Source organism: Suricata suricatta, chromosome 6 (assembly GCF_006229205.1).
Source record: "Suricata suricatta isolate VVHF042 chromosome 6, meerkat_22Aug2017_6uvM2_HiC, whole genome shotgun sequence".
NCBI classification, from domain to species: Eukaryota; Metazoa; Chordata; class Mammalia; order Carnivora; family Herpestidae; genus Suricata; species Suricata suricatta.
Window position 1 is genome coordinate 131,352,391 of NC_043705.1, and position 8,392 is coordinate 131,360,782.

General features: G+C 41.7%; 1 pseudogene; it reads left to right on the forward strand.

The window, feature by feature from the left end:
• The first annotated feature begins 1,502 nt into the window (after nucleotides 1-1,502).
• LOC115293557 lies at nucleotides 1,503-3,362 on the forward strand (annotated as a pseudogene).
• The last annotated feature ends 5,030 nt before the right edge of the window (nucleotides 3,363-8,392 follow it).

The following is an 8,392-nucleotide window of genomic DNA, read 5'->3' on the forward strand; positions in this document are numbered from 1 at the left end:
TCTATCTCTATCTATTATCAGTATTATAAACTGATTAGGCTATAACTTTCAGATAACATTGGGTGAGGTAGAAATTAAATTATCTTTCCATGTTTACAAAGTAAAGCTTTATAAACTGACATTCATAATAAAAATTATTTCTCCATGCTTCTTGTTACCTGGACTCTATGATAGATTATTACTAACTGAATGTGATGGACTTCATCTGAGTTCTACATAATTTATCATTGTCTAAAAATTCAAGGACATGAGAGAAGAAAATGCTGAGAATATAAAAATTAGCCATGTGTTTATCTGGCATGGGTCTTAGTTTACGACACCAGAAAAATTTTATAAAACCAGAATTATATAGCATTTTTTCAACAAAAATTTATAAAATAGAGAAAGAAAAACATTAAAGAACTTAGAATAATATCTCATGGAATATATTAAATTCCAAGCATTAGTTTAAGAAACTGTGAAACTAGAAAAAAGTACAAAGAATGATAATGAATATATTGTTGCTAAATTTTTCATGAAATTTTATGTCAATTTCCACATAATATATTAGAATAACATAAAGACAGCTGAAAAGTTAAGGAAAAAATCATGATTAATCACAATAATCTGTCCAGGAAGTAACATATTTCAGATAACTTTGTATTTCATAATTTTACATTTATGCTGAAATTATTTGTAATAATTATAAAATCACATACTATATATAGATATTGATTTTTTTATAAATGGATAATAATGTGTATTTACCCAGGTGGGAGTATGGGTCCCCAATACATGTATGTATACATAATATACAGAGAGAAAGAGAGAATGCAATACATTAACAAATGCAGCTGATGCTAACTAAATGTGTTCTTGGCACCAAAGAACCTGATTATCAAACTTTCATTTATTCTATTTAAAATATTGATGTATTATTTACCTGAGAGCATCATATAAATTTTAACACCTTTACAATCCAATAATATTAGATGACTATGTTTTAAATTTTGATAATTTTTTGCAAATGCTGATTATCTTTTTCTCCTTATTCACCATCAAGTTTTTTTTTTAATTTTTAATGTTTATTTATTATTCTTGAGAGAGAGACAGAGCATAAGTAATGGAGGAACAGAGAGAGAGAGAAAGAGAGAGAGAGAGAGACAGCGAGAGAGGGAGACACAGAATCAGAAGCAGGCTTTAGGCTCAAGCTGTCAGCACAGAGCCCAATGCGGGCTCAAACCCACGGACCATGAGATCATGACCTGAGCCAAAGTCGGAACCCAGGGACCATGAGATCATGACCTGAGCCAAAGTTGGACGCTCAACCAACATGAGCCACCCAGGTGCCTCCCACCATCCAGTTATTAAAAACAAGTCAGGAGGGCGTTGGATGCCTGTGGCTGGAGGCGGAGTCTCAGGAGCCAGGGCCCGGGGTTGTGCTGAACTTGTCATGCGCAGAATTGCTCGGAGATGTCATAACCATCTATTCATGGCAATGATCTCAGCACCTCCATTTTTCAATGGGGAAACTGAGGCCCACGGAGGGCCAGAGAGCCACGATTCACCCCAAGGTCTGTTTCACCACACCTGCCTGCCTGGTGATTTGGGGAAGCCAAGCCAGGGACAGCAGGCCTGATAGGGATGAGGCTCACCCATGGCCACCAGGGGGAGCCTGAAGGTCCTTCTATAAGGGGCTGACTCTGGCAGGGGGGACCCCGAGAGGTCACCTTCAAGGAGGCCACACTGACCGCACAGGAGGTCTGCATCCACGTCACACACAAAGTCGCCATCACTCCACGCCACGTCAGTCTCAGCCCTGTCACATGCCCAGACCCAGACCTGACTGTCTCCAGACCTCATATTAGAGGTCTCGGAGACCTGAGCCTGGCAGTGTACTTCCCCGGAGGTTTTATTTCTGGAACTGACCTGAATCTTTGGGAGCCGGCCATGTGAGCGGCTGTGGGCCTATAGAAGCCAAGTCTTGCTCTGAACCGGCGGAGCAGGGGTGCGGCTCCTGAACCCAGGCTCCTCTGAGTGCCTCTTTGTGCAGGGTAAGCAGGAGTTTGTGAATGGCATCACTGTGGGAGCTGTCGAACCGGGAGAAGATGCATCATTTTAAGAACCAAAGTCTGGGCCTGGCCTTTCTGGACTGATGCCACCTCGATCTCTGCGATGATGTCCCCCCTGGAAAAGGTGGCCAAGAAGCTTACCTTCCAAGACTGCATTCCACGCCCCTACCGGCCGCGCCACTTGCGGATGCCGCTGGCCTCTCCCACAGGTCTGTGTGCGCCCTCCAGCCAGGCAGCGCTCCCTAACCTCAACATCAAGTCCCGAACCACGCTCCAGTGGGTGGCGCCTCGCCCCCAGCGCGTGCCTGTGCGCCCCCTGGAGCTAGTAGCCCTAACTGCAGGGGAGAGTCTTGCTACATCCAGGGCAGGGGACAGGCCCAGCCAGAGCCTGGACCTGAGTTGGCCACCAGACTCCCCTGCTCATGACGTGCCAGAGATAGACACTGGTGGCAATCACCAGCAGCCAGTCCAGCCAGAGGGTCCCGGTGGCGATGGTAGCACCAGGAATCCCCATCCTGCCTCAAATGGGAAGAAAACCAAGGCCCAGGAGGTGGGTGACCAGCCAGTCACCAGGCCTCAGGAAGTGCCAGGGGCCTACTTTTGTGACTTACGGGATGTCTGGGCTTCAGACACTGGAGCACCAGCCACCTCAACTGCCTCATCCCGCGGTGACCGGGGACACCAGACAGCCAGTGCACATCACTTGCCCCTGCGTGTGTTCCCCATTGAGCTGGGGCTGGGATGGCCCTTGCCCAGCTTGCAGGAGCTGCGAGCCACCTCGCTGGCTGCTTGGTGTGGGCGGGTGAGGACCTTCCTCCCGACACTGCTGCTGCCCGCCGTGGCCCCGACAAATCTCCAATCTTGTCGCCGGGCAGGGGCCTCTGGCCAGCACCAGGCCACTCAACCTCAGCCAGCTCCGCTTCCAGCGGGCCAGCAGGACGACGTCACCCAGCTGTCCCCTTTGGGCCAAGGCACGAGGAACAGTGTGTATGAGGGCATCTTACGAGTGGGGGTCAGAGGCCTCAAGGAGGGCAGGACAGATGGTGGGGATGCCCCCATATCCAGCTTGGGGGCCGTAGGCTGGAGCTTCCAGTGGTACTCAAGTTAGTCACCACATCACCCTGGCCGTGTTTGAGACAGCCAAGCTCATGAGCCGGGTGTCCCCTGTGCACGGCATCTGCATGGGCAGCTCTGAGAACATCCTGGTGACAGAGTCCGTGGAGCTCGGGCCCCTGTGGGGGTGGGGGGTTGAGGTAGGAGTGGGGCCACCTGCCTGTAGCCTGGAAGGAAGCAGCCGGCCAGTACCCTTAGCTACTTGAGCGGGCAGACTGGATCCCCTGGAGAGCCCTTAAGGGCCTGTCTGGCGGTGCCAACAGCTGATAAATGGGGTTTTGGTGCCACCTACCGGGAGCTCTGCTTCGATGAGGATGTCCGCCTCTTCCACGCCCCCGCCCCTGCCCCACAAGATGGTGGCCCCTCTGAGAAAGGGTGCTTCTAGCAGCCAGGGCCCTGGCTTCCAGAGCCCTCAAACCCAGAGCTGGCCACAGGCACCACCCAGCACCTGAGCTCTGGGCCACCTCAGTGGCCTTCCTTCTGCCCCACCTTGCACAGGCTGTGGGCCCAGAGTGAGCCCCACTCCATCGCTGGGGCCCCCGATTATGCCAGCACTGTGCATCTGAAGTTTCTAGACAGTGACTGAGCACGTGTGCCCCTTCTTACTTCACTTAAGGGCTGGCAGATGCCTGTTTTCTCCTTAATGTTTTATTTGGGGAGAGCCACGACTTCTTTGGACAGCTAGGCCCTTGCTTTTTTTTTTTTTTTTTTTTTTTGCTTTTGTTTTCTCTCTTGATGAGATACACTTCACCCAATCGAATAAACAAATAAATAAATACAAAGATAAATAAATAATAAATAATAATAAATAAATAAATAAATAAATAAATAAATAAAGCAAGTCAGGATGAATATGCCTAAATGAAGACTACTACATCTAGACAAGTGGCACAAATGTGTTAGATAAGAAAGACCTTGAGGGACTCTTGGGAAGCCCAGTCAGTTAAGTGTCTGACTCTTTATTTCCGCTCAGGGCTCAGGTCATGATCTCAGGGTTAGTGAGTTTGAGCCCCACCTCTGGTCAGTGCTGAAGGTATGGAGTCTGCTTAGGATTCTCTCTCTCTATCTCTCTCTCTCTCTCTGCCCCACGGCCCCCACTGTTCGTGTTCCCTCCCTCTCTCTTCTTCTCTCTCTCTCTCTCAAAAAAAAAAAAAAAGTATCTTGAGTTTTCATTAAAATTCTAAATTTTATCTAGGCACCTACATTACAAAATGCCTAGTCAAATTTACATATCTATTATAATTTTCTAAATTAAAGTGGAACTCAGAATAAGTAGATACATACCAAGGAAGCATATCATGTAGATATTTATTGGATGTGTCATTTTTTATGCAATACAAATGATGTAAAATAACAGCTCTTCTTTGTCTTCACCAGCATCAACGTGGTTGTAAAAAATTGTTTCTTGTCATACGTATCTTTCTGTCCACCAAGACTGATTTAAATATAAATTTTAGTTTAAAAAAATGACAAAAATATTTTTACTTTAGTTGCTGTTAAGCAAATGCTGAATATATTTCATATACTATTTTTTATGTTGCATATATAGATGTACACACTTACATTTATTCTTGGTGTTGATAATTATATATGGTAATCTCACATTCAGAATTCCCTATGAATTAAGAAGAGGAAAACTATTTTCTTTGTAATGTCATATAACAGTATTTATATAATATTTTCCAAAACCATGCAATGCCAGAGAGATTATACATTCATTGATTTCTCTACCTTGTATCCATTCCATCTTAGAAAATCGCTGTGCTTCCAAACGCTCAGCCCACTGGTTCAGGGGTCGCTGACCGCGTCATATTCTGTTAATGGCCATGCCATCCATCTGTGACTAATGGGTGAGCGCACATCCCCATGCAGATCGCTGGAAGGTTGGAGACAGACTAAAGCCACAAACAAAACTATTCTAAGACTTTTGTTAGAATTTTTGAAGTAAAAAAGAATTATTCTTGCGTTTTATGTGATAAAGCTCTCTGTAGGACCATGGAAATTGTGGAAGCAACCGACTGCACAGAACCAACAAAGAAAAGCCACACCGAGAGACAGAGATGCAGGGTTGAATTTGATGCCATTTTTGGAGTCTCTAGACTTATCAGAAGCTAGCGATGTCTTTGGATTATTTATTTTAAGAGCCTATGAATTTTCTGCTTTGCTAAAAAGATTATGAATTGGGTTTTTAGAACATTTCTGTCAATGAAGACGTTTTAGATTAACCAAGGTGCATGATTTGTCCTTTGTCAGTGACAGGGTTTGTGATGAAACTTTTACCTTTTTAGAGCTTTCTCCATTCATGATTCTAAATATTAGTTTTAATTGCATTAATAGATAAATGTTTTATATGTGGATGTTAAAGGGAATTCTGTCACATCTATAGTAAACTGCTGATACAATCAAAAAGTTGTGAAATCTAATATTGGTTTCATTTTGCCTTATTATTTTCCTAAGATGTTGATTCATTTGAAGTTCCATGGGATTAGGAATAAAGTTACGTGGTATCTGAATTTCACTGTATTATGTAATGGTTACTAATATGCTACAGAAAGCTTTTTTATCATTTGAAGCTGTTTAAGGTTTTAGTCAAATCAGAGAGAGGATCAGAGTCAAGTGTTTTTGGTACCAGTGACAGCTACCTAGTCATGGCACCTTGAGGTAAATCAGCTAAACAATTTTGAATTTCTACATCTAAATGTAAAATAGGAGAAAATGCCCAGAATGCCAAGAATAAATCTTGCAGTTCTATTAAGTTGAGTATTAAAACCAGTGTGTTATTAACACACATATACAGCAATGCAATAAGCGATTTTGCACAAAAACTGGACATATTTCCTTTGGTCTATGATGTAGGACCTTTAACAAATCTTTGCCAATATTTAACAATTTGGAGAATTCACATAGAATTTAAGGTTTTGCACAGGATAAAGAAAAAAAAAAGCTAATGCAGAAATCTGGCTGCATTGGATGGAGTGCTGCGGGGTTGGGGCGGGGGCATGCTCAGATGGTTAAGCATCTTACATTGGCTCAGGTCATGATCTCACAGCTTGAGGGTTCAAGCCCTGCATAGGGCTCTGTGATGACAGCTCGGAGCCGAGAGCCTGCTTCAGATTCTGTGTTTCCCTCTCTCTCTGCCCCTCCCCTACTTGTGCTCTGTTTCTCTCTCTCTCTCTCTCAAAAATAAATAAACATAAAAGAAAAAAAAAAGAGATTTGGCGGCAGTGGAAAAGCACGGCCATATGTGAAGAATTAACTGAAACTAAAGAGCAGATGTGCTGTTTAGTTAGGGCCTGCTTTAGGAGTCACGGTTGGTGCGAATTCACATTTTTTTAACGTACTGATTATTAACAGCGTGTGAAGAGTGGTCCTTTTTCAGCCTAAGTATTTCACTAATTTGCTTTATTGCTCAGATCCTGAGGACATTTGGATTTGTGATGCCCGAGATACACATTGATAAGTATGGATAGTGTTATTTTTGAATGCAAGAGCCAGGCACATAATTGCAAAATTATATTCCAAGTCAAAATAGTGAAGTTTGATCAACTTGCAACATTAAAGCTGTGTGCTGAACAGTATACCTTGTGGCTACAGGGTCTAATTATGTGATGAAAATGGACAACACTGATGCAAAGCTGTTTACAGTTTAGAAAATTAGATATATTTGACAATAAGTGGTGTGGGCAGAACAATGCATGGAGAGGGGGAGTGTAGCATTGTATTATGTTGATGTAAACTATAGAGAAATATCAGCATCAAAGGAGACCTGCTGTGGTATAGGAAAGGGAGATTAAGCAGAACACAAAATTATATGTATGATTTGATTACAACTGTGTTTAAAGTACTATACTGAGACTGTGGCAAAAACAGAAAAATCAAAGAATTTGATTTGTTTGTATAATTTTAATTCTTATTTTAAGTTCCATTTGGAGCTCCTGAGTGACTCAGTTGGTTAAGTCGGTTAAGTGTCTGACTCTTGACTTCAGCTCAGGTCATGATCTCATAGTTTATGAGTTTGAGCCCTGCCTTGGGGTCTGTACTGACATTGTAGAGCCTGCTTGGGATTCTTGCTCTCTCCCTCTCTCTGCCCTTCCCCCATGTGCTCTTTCTCTCTCTCAAAAATAAATAAACTTAAAAAATAAATTTCATTTAATATTCTGTTTTATGATAAAAGGGACCAAATTAAAATTATAAGGTACTATGACTTGAGAATAAATAACCAACTTCATATTTCTGAAGTAAAACATCACAATGAATTTCATCCATTGTGTAGAATATTGTAGACCTACAATATCATACACTTGACCACACATTCATGACTCAAAGATATATACAACAAAAATATTCTCAAGGTGACTTATGTTTCAGAGCACTATTTTTCAAAAATTTTTATATCATGAATTACACAAAACAACATCATTTTTTGTTTTTTAAAAAATGAACAGTATGCATCCACTTGTAAATTATAAACTTACTTTGTTGTTAATTTATTGATGAAATATTTGTAAAACATGACATTTATCTCTTAAGATTAAAACTACTTATTAGAAGACCTAATAATGTATTTATATTCTTAGACCACTGTTCTAGGATCCACAGACCCACCACGGAAAGACATGAGGCATAAAACCTAGTTTTCTTAAAACCTACACCCCCTTTACTTTTCTCGATTTAACCAGTCTTCTAAGAAAAGTAATCTGGTTCCCAATTCACATCTATGGTAGTACATATCAATATCTTTCATAGTCCTTCATGTGCCTAGATTATGTCTGAATATGAGAATCTAGCTGAGGAAGACAGATATAACTAAGGATTTGCAAGCAAAGTAGAAAGATTCCATGGTATTAATACAAAGTCTAAATCATTTATGTGGTAGTATTTGAGAAGGCAAATAAATAAGACTTTTTTATTCATTGAAGCTCATAATCACTTTAAAGATAAAAGGAAATGTTATAATTTTTATTACTGTTAAATTATTATTTTAGTGTGTGAGATGGGTTCTGAGTTTTGCTTTTTTGTTTTGTTTTGTTTTGTTTTGTTTTGTTTTGTTTTGTTTATAAAGAATCCCAGAGTCATTTGGATAAATGACGTTTGTTCTAATTCTAAAAATCCAAGTTCATAAATAAGCTTGGACTTGGCTTTGCATTGGCCTCAGGAATCTGAAGGATATACATGAGCACAGGGCTCATACCTGGCAGTACTGCTAGTGTTCTGCTCAGCAACATTTC